Genomic DNA, 14,636 nt, shown 5'->3' on the forward strand with positions numbered 1-14,636 from the left:
CTCCTCTTCAGCCCAGAAGCCCCCACCCAGCCGGGAGCTACAGCCTGGTGTGCAGGTCACTCACTCCTCTTTCCGCTGCCTCCCCCTTCCCACCCGCCCGGGAAGTTGAGGCTGACTCTGTGGGTGTCTCACTCTCACACACCACAAAACAGCAATAAGGTACCTTTTACCTTCACATCACCTATTACAAGTTTAGGTGTTACTGGCCAGTCCCGGTGCTATTGGATATCCCTCAACCCAGCTGTGTTATCCAAACGCAAATGCTCTTGGGCAAGTTTTCCCTCAATCCTGCCGTGTTGTCCAACCCCAGATGCTCTCGGGTAATTTTCCTTCAGTCCTGTCGTGTTGTCCAACCCCAGATGCTCTTGGGTATTTTTCCCTCAATCCAGCTGTGTTGTTCAACCCCAGATGCTCTTGGGCATTTTCTGTCCCTCAACCCAGAGGTGTGGTACAACTACAGATGCTCTTGGGCATTTAATTTGTTTTGCTGTGTTGTCCAACCCTGGATGTTCTTGGGCAATTTTTTATCCCTCAATCCGGCTGTGTTGTTCAACCCTGGATCTTGTTAGGCAAAATTTTCATCCCTCAATCTAGCTGTGTTGTCCCACCCTGAGTGTTCTTGGGCATATCCTCAGTCCGACAGAATTCTGCTCAACCCTGCTCTTGGATGCTCTTGGAATATAAATCCCTCAACCCAGCAGGTTTTAGGGGCCCCTCCTGTCCTGTTTCCTAGTGGATTGGGCTACGAAGCCTTGCTCCCCACCTCCGAGGGGTCCAACCCCTCCCTGAGACCCAGTCCCAGCTACCCCGGGGGATTCTTTCACTCTCTTATCAATTGCTTCGTCTCTTTACTGGCCGCTTTTCTCGCAAAAATATGGAAACACAGCATGGGAGACTCCGCACTCACTGTGCAGGTCTGGGACAACCAGCCCTCCCTCATTCACACACATTCATCCCCCCATGCCTGCCCCCCCGAGAAATACTTATCAATCCTTTTTCCTTCCCGGGTTATTCGTGCGCACTACTAGTCTTAGGGGCTAATTACCGCGGTTGTAGGGAGCCTTTTTCCCTTTTATTTGTTTTATTGTCTCCTTTTGTCCACAGGTCGTAACCTGCGTCTGTCCGTCACTTCAGGGGAAGCAGAGCGAGGCTGCCAAAGAGGGCAGGGCGCGCCTTCCCCACTCTGACTCTCCTAAAGCACCGGCAGCGAGGTGTTAGCAACCATCCTCTGCTACCAAATTGTGAAAAACGCCAATCACTTGTTTTTAAAATTTTTAAAGTTTAATAGCAATAAGATGGTTATATAGTAACACAATTAGAGTAATAACAATTTGGACAAATTGAATTAAGACAATATGAGACAAGAAAAACAAAGAGTTACGGATGTCCGGGTACCTTTTTCTGGGCATCATGGGCCCGAAAAAGGATCCCCGGTAACAAAGGATTAACCCTTAAGAACAATAGCCCGTTGCATATTCATACACTTCATACATGATGCATAAATTCCATTCAAACACAGGATTCTGTCTGATCAGTGTCAACTTCTTCCCTCTAATCCTAATAGCGCCTCCAAGGTGGGAAGAAGTTTGTTTCTTCCAATAAGAAGGCCATAAATTCTTTTTCTCTGAAAGATCTAGGTGTCCTGTGGCTGCTACCTTGCTGCAAGTCCTTTCTGTTAAACAAAGCATCTTACATAGCATCGTTTCTATTTTAACAATTTTTGTAACCTAAAACTATATTTAACACAGTACTGAAGAAAATTAATACAGCATTATTTTCTAACACAACACATATAATATTCATTTTAATATTTGCGAAAAGCCAATCATAAAATACATGCATTTTTCACACCCCATTTCTGGACATGAGGACCCCCTGCTCCCCTTTTCCTGGCCATCCCATGGCTCCCAGCCTCCAGACTGGCCATTGGCTTGACCCTGGGATGCCCTGGAATGCCTTGGACCCCCATTCCTGCCTTTCCCAGCCCCCAGCCCCAGCTTTGTGCAAAACCAGAGACCCCCTGAACTGCCCCTTCCTGAACATCCCGAGTGTCCCCACCCTGGTCCCCCCTTTTTGGGAAACCCTGGACTCCCCTTTCCTGGGCTCAAGGACCCCCTGGAACTCCCTTCTACCTATCCACATCCCTGCCCCTGTCTCCTGTCCCTCAGCTGTCCCCTGTCCCTCGGCTCTGTGGGGCCAGGGACAGCAGCAGGAGCCAGGGCAGCCCTGGGGGAGAACAACCCTGAGCCCCAGCTGGGCCAGTTCCCCCCAGGTCACTCCCAGCATGGGCCCTGTGGCTCCCAGTCACCCCCAGGATGGTCCCAGTCACTTCCAGCTACACTCAGGATGTTCCCAGTATCATCCCAGTCACTCCCAACATGATCCCAGTATGATCCCAGGTGTTTCCATTCACCCCTACTATAGTTCCAGGCACTCCCAGTATGGTTCCAGTCCTTCCCAGTATGATTCCAGGATGAACCCAGTCACTCTCAGTACGGTGCCGTTTGCCCCCAGTATGGTCCCAGTCACTCCAAATCACCCAGTAGGATTCCAGACACTCCCAGTAGGATTCCAGTCACTCCCAGATACTCCCAGTATTATTCCAGTAACTTCCTTTATGGTTCTTTTGTGATTCCAGTCATTCCTGGTCTCTTCCAGTACATCCCAGTTGTCCCTAATGTGTTTCCACTCACTCCCAGTTGCTCCCAGTAGCTTCCAGTATGATTCCATTTGCTCACAGCCACTCCCAGTCACCTCCAGCATGATTCCAGTCACTTCCTGTATATCCCAGTTGCTCCACCATGGTCCCAATTGCCCTCAGCCTGCTCCTAGTCACTTCCAGCATGATTCCAGAAGGATCCCAGTCACCCTCAGTGTGGTGCCAGTTGCTCCCAGTATGATCCTATTTATCCCAGCATAGTTCCATTTCCTCCCAGTATGATCCCAGTTGGCTCTAGCACAGACCCAGTCCCTCCCAGTATGATCCTACTCTGATGCCATGATGATCCCAGTTGCTTCCAGCTTGGTCCTAGCTACTCCCAGTTGCTCCCAGCTTCGTCCCAGTGTGTCCCGGTGTATCCCAGTGTATCCCAGTTTATCCTGGTGTATCCCGGTGTCCCAGTCCATCCCAGCCTGTCCCAGTCTGTCCCGGTCCCCTCCCTTCACTGGGAGTGACTGGGATCATACTGGTGGAAAGTGGAACCTTACTGGGCCAAGTGGATGTGACTGGGAATGACTGTGAGTGTGCTGAGGGCAACTGGGATATACTGGGAGGGTCTGTAACCATACTGGGGGTGACTGGGAACACACTGAGAGTCCCAGAGGGTCCAAGGACACCGTGGTGACACTAGGGAACCTCATGGAATCAAGGGGATCATTGTGGCACCACTGGAGCCCATGGAACCAAGGGGCCTTGGTGACACAGCGGGGCTTCATGGAACCCAGAGACCATTATGGCTCTGTGGGGCCTGATGGAACCACGGAGACCATTGGGACCCTTCAGGGCCTCGTGTCACCAAGGGGGCATTATGGCACCTCAGGGACACATGGAAGCAAGGGACCATTGGCTCCCATGGAACTGAGGCAACATGGAACAGGCCTGGCTGGCTTGGCCTCCCAGGGGCCACCGGACAGCTCTGGCTGATGTTGGAATGTCAAGCGCTGCCTCTCATCAGCTCCTGGAGCACTGCGGCTCTGTGCTTTCCTTGCTAGGAAAAGAACTGTCAATCTCTTCTAAATACCCATGGCCAGAACTGGGATTTCAACTCCAAATTTTTCCCATAGGAATATTGCCAGGACAAGTGTGGCAGGCAGTGGTTTCAGGAGAGTCACCTCCCGTCTGTCCCAAAACACTGAGGAAGGCTCTGTGCTTTCCTCCCTATGAGAAAGAACTGTCCTACTTCTCCAGGCATGCATGGCTGAGATTGGGTTCCACCTCCAGAATTCCCTAAATCCAAAGACTGCTCCCAGACAAAAATCTGCCATTCCTGACAAGTCTGGCTGGCCTTGCCTAGTGAGACTCTCACCTGCCTTCCAAACACTGAGGCTCTGTGCTTTCCTTCCTATGGAAAAGAACTGTCCTTCTCAGCCAGGTGCCCATGGCCACAATTGGGATTTCACTTCCAGCATTCCCTGTAGTGACAGACTGGAGGAGATTGTTGGCTAGAAACATTTTGTGTGTGGGGGAGGAAGGGGCAGGTCCAGCCTTGCCCAGCCCTGGAACCTCAGCCCTGCCCTGCCCTGGAACCCCAATCCCCCCAGAGCCTCTATCCCAGCCCAGCAGTGGCTGCCAGTCCCTGGCACAGCACAGGCAATGCTCCACAGCCACCTCTGCAGCCCCCAGCCCAGCTCCTGAGGGACCAAATGAGCCCAAGTCCCACCTGGGGGAAGGGACCAGGGAGACCAAGGGGTATTAAAGGCTGACCACAAGGCAAGCACACATCTTGACCCTACCTCCTCTTGGAATTTCTATCTGAACGCTGCTGGAATCCAGGAGTTGGTAGCTGTGTGTGTGCTTCTCTGTATCTTTTTTGTCTTTCTCTCTTTTTAATTCACGCTTCTTGTAAAATTTGAGTAACTTAAAATTGATCACGCTAAGAGTTTGCGAAGGTGAATGGGCCAAGTCAGTGCTTTGAGAATTGGTTTTTGTTGATTGAATGTCATACTAACCCTTTTGCCAAAGTTCCTCTGATTTTTCTGAAGTTCCCAGTAAAGGCTGTTTTGTTCTTTTGAGCTCCCAGCCACATTCCACACTCCATTTCCCAGCTGAAGCCGCTGGTGCCTCTGAGTTGTGCTGCCCCAGCCCCAGGGACGCTCTCCTTGTCTGCCCATTCCCCCACGGTCTCTGGGCAGGGATGGCCTCAGTGGGGGCTGCTGACATCCTCAGCACCTTGGAGGCTGCTGCTGAATTTTACAACTCCAGAGGCTTGTTCAGCCTTCAGCTCTTCAGTGCAGGAATTCAGTGTCCCAGGGCTCATTAACATTTAGAACACTTTAACAAGCCAAGCCTCTGGGGATAATTTGATTTCAGTTTTTAAATATTGTGTGGTTAATTGAGCAGATTTCAGAAGTGCATTCAAACTTAATATATTCTATTTTAAAAAACAGTGAGAAAAGATTTCTTAGGTCCCGTTTAGGTTTTTTTCCCTGTTAATAAATTGATATGTGCAATCTTCAATTGACACTGAATCCAAGTACCTCCTCATGCAGTTGGAATAGATATGAAAATCAAGACCCTTCATGGATTACAATCAATCAGACTCTGTCCCTGCCCCCACCCCACCATTTCCCCCAATCCAAGGCCGGGCACTCAGAGCAGCCTTGTGCAAATCCGAGCTCCCTCCAGCCCAGGCTGCACCTGCAGCTTTCAGCTCCTTGGCTCCAACTCCCACCTGCTTTCCTTGGAGAAGGAGCTGCCCGAGACACAGAGGGATGTTCATTTCTTGTCAGCCAACAAAGCCAAGGGAAAGCACAGCTCCATCGAATGCAAAAGTCATCCCTCTGCTGGATATTAAATCCACTTTCCACCGCAGACAGCCTCAGAGCAATGGAAAACACCTTCTGTGCCCAGCACAGATCCCAAGGTCTCCCCAAACCCTCCCTGCCCCAGTTCTGCCCAGATTTGCTCTTTGCACACACGAGTCGCACACTGAAGTCAGGAGCTCCCTCCATGCCCAGAGGGAGGAAAAGAGAGAAAGGGGATGAAGTGCTCTCCTGTGCAGAGCCAAGGTCCAAGTGCACTGGGATGTCCCAGCACCATCGGACGTGTCCACCATCCCCCAGAGACTTCCGTACAGCAACAGTTTCAGACAAAGAAAAAAGAAAAGGTAATTCTGTGAGATACAAACACAATTCAGATGTTGACTAATACGATATTTATTTGAGCTTCAGAAAGATTGGGCAATTCCCTGAAGCTCAAAGCATGAAACCAGTCAGCTGAAGGGCACTTGAATGACCAGAAAGCATTGGGAGGAGTGCTGAGGGTTTTTTGCAGGACAATGGACATATGCAACATATGCACAATCCAGCCTTCATAGAAACTTAGTAAGGTCACCGTGCCCTTGAAGGACACAAAAGAAGAAGAACACGCTCAGGTTCAGGATGCAAAGGCAGATAAGAAAACCTGCAGCAAGATGCATGAAGAAGAAAGACAAACTAAAATTAACTGAAATGTCAAAATGCATGCGTAAAAAGGATTTAACCAATCACGTATTAGCTTGAGGTGTGAATAATAGAGAACAGTATAAATATGGCTTGCTTTTTGTAATAAATTGGCTTCACTTGATCATATTGATCATGGTGTGATGTCCCGTTAATGATCCTCTGCACCTAGGGACCAGAAATGTATGCAAGCCTCCACCCCAAGAGACATTATGAATTCAAAAAGCATGGCCATTAACTGCTTTATACCAACACAGAGTAATGGCAACAAAAATGCAGTCAGACCAGGGGTTTTTCCACTCTCTCTCAAGCCCCACACACTGGGCACCAAATTTTGTCCTGGTTTAGGGCAAATTTGGGAGAAAACCTCCAAAGGGGCCCCTCCAGAAAGCAAACCCACACAGCCCCTCTCCCCAACTGGGTCGGGAAGGATTCCCTGGAGCGAAGTGGAAAGAACCTGTTTATTTAACAGGCAAAGCACCCCCAGCACACAAAATGAACAATACCAGGTGACAACACTCTTTCACCACTCTGAAAAAGATGACAAATTCAGAAAGTCTCTCTTGGGGTGGTCGCTCTGTTATCAGTCCCTCTGGTGCTGGGGCAGCTGCTGCAGCCACAAGGTGCAAACTCTCGGTGTTTCCCAGGTCCCAGTCTGGAGCAGGTTTGAGTGGTTCCAAAAAAGGGAAAGGAAAACAGTCCAGGGAAAAATTCGAAGTGCTTAACTAAACTAACTAATGAGCAGAAACAAAAGCAAGAGCAAAGCAAAAAGCCAAGCAAAAAGCAAAAGCAGCACCATGTACTGCCCTGTCTCTGTGCCCTGCCAGCCGTGGGGGAGCGGCTGATAACAAAACCAAAACAAAACTTCAGAGCCAGTCTTGAAGGCACAGAACATAATATCCAGCATAAACAGAACACATGGATGGGGATACAACCATCATAACATCACTGTAGGACAGTCCTGCACCCAAAATTCTGTCCTGCACCCACTGCTGCATCCTGAGTTCCGTCCTGCACCCCGAGCCCCATCCTGTACCCAAATTCTTTACTGTCCCATATCCCAAACTCAAAGCTGCACCCAAACCCCAACCCCATCCCTTGTTCATCACCACATCCCTGTTCCACACCCTCTCTTCAACTCCTCCCCTCTCCCACCCTTGTCCCACCCCCAAATTTATCTCCTGTCCCTGATCCCCTCCCTGTTCCCTCCCCAACCCAGTCCTTCCCCATAAGTGGGCGGCAGCAGCAGTGGCAGCTGGTGGGGGCCAGTGGAGTTGGAGGTGCTGCAGCCCCTGAGCCTCCTCGCCCTGGACACGCTCCAGAAGTGCATCTTCAGCCACGAGAGCCACTGCCAGGAGTGAGTGTCACCTGTCCCCAATGATCATCTGTAAGAGACAGTGTGAAGTTTCCCTCATCTGCCTCACGACCACTGTGATGGACGGAGACTGAAGCCCCCTCCCAAGGGCTGAGACTGAGACCCCGATAACTCTAACACAGGAGGCTGGCTGGACTGAAGCCAGATGTTTGCCAAGTGTTGCCTGCAGGTGTGTTCCCTGGACCAATTGGTCTCACTCACTGCTGAGAACATGGACTGTCTGTAAACTTACCTGTTCCCTCTCGGTGGTTTCAATAGACTTACCTGTTCCCCCCCTTGGTGGAGGACTATAATAGAACCAACACTTTGAGATTCTCCCTGACGTGACAAGACGGATCTATTGGCTGGACCATGAGGGTTTCATCTCTCCACTGGCAGCTATTCCTCCCCTCTTTCTCTCTCCCTCTCTTTCTCTCTGTCCTTTATTCTCCTTTCTAATCCTCCTATCACATCTGCTGTGGGCACTCAATAAAAGGTGCATTTGTTTTGATTGATACTAAAATCCCCTTCCGTGTTGCTTCTGCACTCTGAGATCAGTTAACGAACCATCATGACCCCTGCTTGTACGAGCGGATCATGACACCATCCTGGTGGCCCTGGTGACCCTACCATTGTCCCTGCTGGCCATCCTGGTGGCCCTGGTGACCCTACCACTGTCCCTGCTTGTCGACGGAAGGAGACCAGGACATCAATTAGATCATCACAGGCCCAATTTTATTGATCAGTACAGCAGGTTAAATACAGTTCATAATGAGCTTCATACATACTGCAGAAGTTGAGCTCAGGATTGGTTAGTTACATATCAGCAACTACGCCTACTTCTGCATTCTTATGGTTATACTTTTGATACTTTCTACACATTCTCAGGAAGAATCTCTCTTCCCTATCCTCATGTTGCGGCAAGGGCATTCTGTCCTTGCCTCTCATTGGTCACCGACTGCTGACTTCTCCTTTCAGCTTACTGACTGCTGACTTCCCTCTCTCAGCTTAACCAGCGGCATTATGTCAGCATGGCCTTTCTCAGCTAACCAATTATTAATAATACTCTCCACACCTGCTGGCCATCCTGGTGGCTGTGCTGGCTCTGCCACGGTTCCCACTGGCCATCCTTTCCAATCACTGTCCCTGCTGGCCATTCTGGTGGCCCCAATGGTCCTGCTATCATCCATGCTGGTGGCCACAGTGTCCCCCCATTGTCCCTGGTGCAGACGGCCCAGCAAGTACATCCTGCTGCTCACCAAGGTGGGGCTGGGGGGGTGGCCATGGAACATGGAAGTGGTCAAGAAGAGTGGTGGTGGCCATGGAAGGATTTGCCATAGAGGTCAGTAGGATGCTGGTGGCCATGGGGGGCTTGGGCATAGACTGGTGGCCACAGGGGAACAGTGGTGGCCGTGGGCAGTATTGACCATAGAGCTGGTGGCCAGTGGGATTGTGGTGCCATAGGGTGGTGGCCATGGATGGGATTTGGCCCCAGGTGGCCCACAGACTGGTGGCCCCAGTGGCCTGTGGCTCACCTTGCCCCTGCAGGACGAGAATGGCCGCACCCTGTCGGACGAGGACATCGCGGCTGAGGCTGACACCTTCATGTTTGAGGGTGAGCACGAGCTCCCAGGTGCCATTGGGGAAGAGGCCCTTCAGTGTCCCCTCACTCACCCAGTGTCCCCACAGGCCATGACACCACGGCCAGTGGCCTGGCATGGCTCTTCTACAACCTGGCCGGCCATCCTGAGCACCAGGAGCGATGCTGCCAGGAGGTCCAGGAGCTCCTGGCTGGCCAGGACACTGCAGACATTGAATGGTGAGACGTCCCCAGGGCCACCCTGGTCATGTGGCTCGGGGACACGTGCCACCCCACTTGTCCCCAGGGAGGACCTGTCCCAGCTGCCCTTCACCACCATGTGCATCAAGGAGAGCCTGCGGCTGCACCCTCCTGTCACTGCTGTGTCCCGGCGCTGCACCAAGGACATCCCCCTGTGTGATGGCCGTGTCATCCCCAAGGGTATGGCATGGCCAGGGTGTCCCCAGTGTCACCACCCACCCTCATCTGCTGTCCCTAAAGTGGCCATTCCCATCCCACCAGGGGTCATCTGCCTGATGAGCATCTACGGGACCCACCACAATCCTGACTTCTGGCCCAAGCCTGAGGTAGGGCCACCCTCTGAGGTGTCCCTGTCACCATGGTGGTGACAGCTGTGTCCCCTCGGTGTGACTGTGTTGGTGTCACCCCAGGTGTTCAGTCCTCTGAGGTTCAGTCCGGAGAACAGCAAGGAACGGTCCCCATCATCCTTGAACCCCTTCTCTGCTTCTCTGGCCCCAGGCATGTGCTGGAGTGGGGACAGGAGTGTCCCCAAGTGCCACCCCTCTCCCTGGCTGGGTTCACAGTGGGGTGACAGTGGGGAGGAGCAGGGAATAAATGGTAGCATGAAAGGGACAGTATCATGGTGGTGGTGGGGATGTGTTGTCCTTGGCCATGGGACACCCCATGGCATGGACATGTCAACCCATGGACTTGTCTCTAGGTCACTTGTGTCGCCATCCATGGCCATGTCCCCCATGTCCTCCTCCATGGCCATAGAGCCCCATGTCACCATCTCTATCTGTGACACCCCCCATGCCCAATATCGCCATCCACAGCCATGTCCTTGTCCCCATCCCCACCACATCCCCACCCAGATCCTTGTCCCCATCCCCACCATATCCCCACCCAGGTCCTTGTCCCCATCCCCACCACATCCCCACGCAGGTCCCACAATGTCACCATCCGTGTATTAGTTAAATGACTTTATATTTACCCCAATGTTGGGTGAAGGATAATGAAAAATGAAAGAAAATAAAGGCCAAAATAAAAGCATTTATGTGTCCCTGCTGCTGAGTATCCATGTGCTTGGGTGGGTAGGAACAACCTTTTTTAAGAGGAGTTTCCACTCCATTGTCTCCAAAATCCTGGTTTTTTGCCCCAGTCCATCACCATTTGGCTGTGGAAGATGCCGGTGGGCCAGAGAGAATTAGAATCATGGAATGATTCAGGTTGGAAAAGACCTCCAACACCATTTGGAGTTCCTGGATGCCACCCGAAGAATGATAGGATGCAAAAGGTGAGACTTTTTTGGTGTCAAAAGTAAAAAACTATGCTGTCCCCTGTGAAATTCTGATGTCTGTTTGCATCCCAATGGATTTTTCTCTGGCCATGTCCAAGTGCCCAAGGGGAGCCAGGAAGATGTGGAGACCACCAGCCAGGTGTCTTCCCAACATGGATCACCAGGACCATGGATGACCAAGTCTCTGCACAGTGAGGGTCACTGTGGACCATCCAGTGGGGGTCCCCAACGGGGGATGGAGTTGAAGCAGCGCTCAAAGCTCTTCCTGTCACTGTAGGACACAAAACAACACGAGTGCACACTGCTGCTCTCAAGGGAAAGAAAAGGGAAGTTTATTTTCTGACTCCAACATTTATAGTTTTCTAAAAGTGACCATGGATTGGAGGGTGAAAGTGCCACCTCTCCAATGACACTGGACAAACTAACAGTCCATCAAATTTTTCTTCTTCTATGAAAGAACGCAAAACAAGAAGTTATTTACAGAAAGTGTTTGAGAAAGTTTGCTACAAGAATGTAGACATCAGAAGACTCAAAAAATCTTAAAAAATCAAGGCAACACTCTTCCTGCACACAGGGCAGCTGTAGGGCATCCCTTACTGTTGCCTCCCTTGGTGTTGAGTCACGGTAGAGCTCTGGGAGAAGCTCTTCTCACACTTGGAACACGTTCAGGGCCTCTCCCCAGTGTGGATCCGCTGGTGGGTGACGAGGGTAGAGTTTTTCTTAAAGCCCTTCCTGCAGTCAGGGCAGCAGAAGGGCCTCTATTCTGTGTGAATCTGCTGATGCTTGAGGAGACGGTATCAGCTCTGAAACCTCTCCCCACACTCAGAACACTCATAGGGTGTCTCCCCAGTGAGGATCCTCTGGTGGGCAATCAGGCTGGAGTTCTGCCTGAAGCTTTTCCCACCTTCCTCACACTTGTAGGGCCTCTCCCCAGTGTGGATCCTCTGGTGCAGAATCAGCCTAGTGCTCTGACTGAAGCTTTTCCCACATTCCCCGCACTTGTAGGGCCTCTCCCCAGTGTGGATCCTCTGGTGGGCATTCAGATGGCAGCTCTGCCTAAAGCTTTTCCCACATTCCCTGCACTTGTAGGGCCTCTCCCCAGTGTGGATCCTCTGGTGGGCATTCAGATGGCAGCTCTGCCTAAAGCTTTTCCCACATTACCTGCACTTGTAGGGCCTCTCCCCAGTGTGGATCCTCTGGTGCAGAATCAGGCTGGAGTTCTCAATGAAGGTCTTCCCACACTCTGAGCACGTGTAGGGGCATTCCCTAGTGTGCATTGTCTAGTGGATGATCAGGCGGGATCTGTCACGGAAGCCCTTTCCACATTCCCCACATACAAAGAGTCGTATCCCAGTGTGGATGATCTGGTGGAGTTTCAGGCTGGAGCTCCTCCTGAAGCCCTTCCCACATTCTCCACATTTATAAGGCCATTCATTGGTGTGGATCCTCTGGTGGACAATGAGGTGGGAGCTGAACTTGAAGCTCTTCCCACATTGCCCACACTCATAGGCCCGTTCCCCAGTGTGGGTCCTCTGGTGGATGAGCAGGTGGTTGCTCCTGCCAAAACTCTTCCCACATTCCAAGCACTGGTGGGGCTTCTTGCCATTGTCAATCTGCTCATGGACCACCACTTCAGAGATCTGGCCAGATCTGGCTGCCTTCCTGGCACAGGCTGAGTCTTTCCTCCTCGGAGCACCCTGGCCTGGGTTTGCAGCCCCTCCTCCTGAGGGATCTCCATGGCTTTTCCTCCCCGTTGGATTCCTGCGCCCTAGAACTGCTCAAAATGGCCTCTGCCACGAGGTTCTGCCATGGGGATTTGTCTGCCCTGCTCTCCATCCTCAGCTCCTTGTCTGGAGGAGGAAGGACAAGGAGAGGATGGGATTTGCCTGTGTGCCAGAGGGAAGGGGAAGGAGATCCCCCCAGTGCATCCCTGGCTGGACAGCATCAGCAGTGGGGCTGTGCTGCAGCCGGGGCCGTGCTGGGCTGGGAGATGGAGCAGGAGAGAGGGAGAAAGGGGCACTGACTTCCTCCTCACCTGGGGAGTGCCCTGGGGCATCTTCCTCTTCTTCACAGCCTTCTCCATCCAGATGAGGTTTGGGAATGGGAAATCCTGGTTTGGGGAAAAAACAAGATGTGAGTGCATTGCCTTTGATGGTCCCACTGGCCAAGTCCATCTATAGAAGTCACCGGGTGTCTGGTGGCCAGAAATACCTCCAAAAATCAAGAAGTCCAAAAACCTCTCCCAGGAGTTCCCTGTTTCCAGTGTCCTCACTTTGGGGTTATGGGGGTCCCTCTTCTCAGAGCTGCTGGGGGGCCTGTGGGTCCTGGGCATCCCCCCATCTCCCAGGTCCTGCTCAGGCATGCTGAGGGGGTTTTGGGGGGTCCCAGGGCTCACCCTCCCCTGATTCTGTGGAAATTGTTTTTGTGATTCATGCCAATTGGCAATGGAATCAGCAAATGCTTCTATCTGCTGTGTCCAAAATAGACACAAAGAAAGCTTTTGAAACTTTCTGACCAAACAGCCAAAAAAAGCATCAAAATCAAAGAAGTACAGTAGAGCAAAAGAGATGAGGTAGCAAGATGACTGATGCTTAGAATAAATTAGAGGAAGTTGGGGTAAAGCTAAGAGATATTGCAACAAAGCAATTAAAAGCTTCTGTATAATAAAAAGCTTGATGCACTTGACAAAATCATGTAGCAGACACCAGTGCAAGGCCTCCCTCCAGACAACTACAAGGATACCAATCAATGGCCACCTAGAAATATTATGAAATTACTGCTCCCAGCTTATTGATATTTGCTCATTTGGACTAACCAAGCACATTAGAAACTGCTTTGTAGGCTTAAAAACAGTATATATACTTTACTGAACTGTGTGTGTTGTGAATGGAGCAGTGACTCCCCGGCCACCCAGCGCTGCTTGCTTGCTTTAAAATAAAAAGTATAGAAGTAAAATTTGGATTGACCATTGAAATTTTATATCAGGTGTTCCAGGGTCCCCTTTCCCCAGCATACCTCCACTCCAGGCACTCAACGCTTCGCCTGCTCCCCTTTGCATTCCTGAGAGATCCAAAAATATACTCTCATCAAATGAATTAAAAATACCTCTCTCAGCGACCAAAATATATTTGGGACTCAACTCCTGAGAAAAATGCCAATCACTTGTTTTTAAAATTTTAAAAGTTTAATAGTAATAAAATAGTTCTACAAATACTAACACAATTAGAGTAATAATAATTTGGACAATTTGAATTAGGACAATACGAGACAACAAATATAAAGAGTTATGGACGTCTGGGTACCTTTTTCTGGGCAGCACAAGCCCGAAAAAGGACACCCGTTAGCAAAGGATTAACCCTTAAAAACAACAACCCATTGCATATTCATACACCTCATACATGATGCATAAATTCCATTCAAACACAGGATTCTGTCTGGCCATCATCAACCTCTTCCCTGTAATCCTAACAGCCCCTTTGAGGTGGGAAGAAGTTCATTTCTTCTGATAAGACAGCAATAAATTCTTTTCTCTGAAAGATTCAGGTGTCCTGTGGCTGCTATCTGATGCGAGTGCCTCATTCCTTTCTTTAAAAAAACCCCACTAACATAGTTCTTCTAACTGCAAAAGTTACCTTTTAATTACAAGACTACATTTATTATTAAACTGTTAATACAGCACTACTCATCAATACATCAAAATACATATGGTAAATGTGAAAATGCCTGTATTTTATGATTGGCTTTTTGCAAATATTAAAATGAATATTATATGTGTTGTGTTAGAAAGTAATGCTGTATTAATTCTCTTAAGTACCGTGTTAAATATAGTTTTAGGTAATAAAAATTGTTAACATAGAAATGATACTATGTAGGATACTTTTTTAAAGAAAGGACTTGCAGCAAGATAGCAGCCACAGGACACCTAAACCTTTAAGAGAAAAAGAATTTATTGCTCTCTTATCAGAAGAAACGAATTTCTTCCCGCCTCGAAGGCACTGTTAGGA

The 14,636-nt window shown here is 50.2% G+C and overlaps 1 pseudogene; it reads right to left on the reverse strand.

Annotated features, from left to right (window-relative positions):
• Positions 1-14,636, reverse strand: part of LOC132077836 (zinc finger protein 208-like) — a 416,438-nt pseudogene that overhangs the window by 147,767 nt on the left and 254,035 nt on the right.

This window comes from Ammospiza nelsoni, chromosome 10 (genome assembly GCF_027579445.1).
Source record: "Ammospiza nelsoni isolate bAmmNel1 chromosome 10, bAmmNel1.pri, whole genome shotgun sequence".
In the NCBI taxonomy this organism is placed as follows: domain Eukaryota; kingdom Metazoa; phylum Chordata; class Aves; order Passeriformes; family Passerellidae; genus Ammospiza; species Ammospiza nelsoni.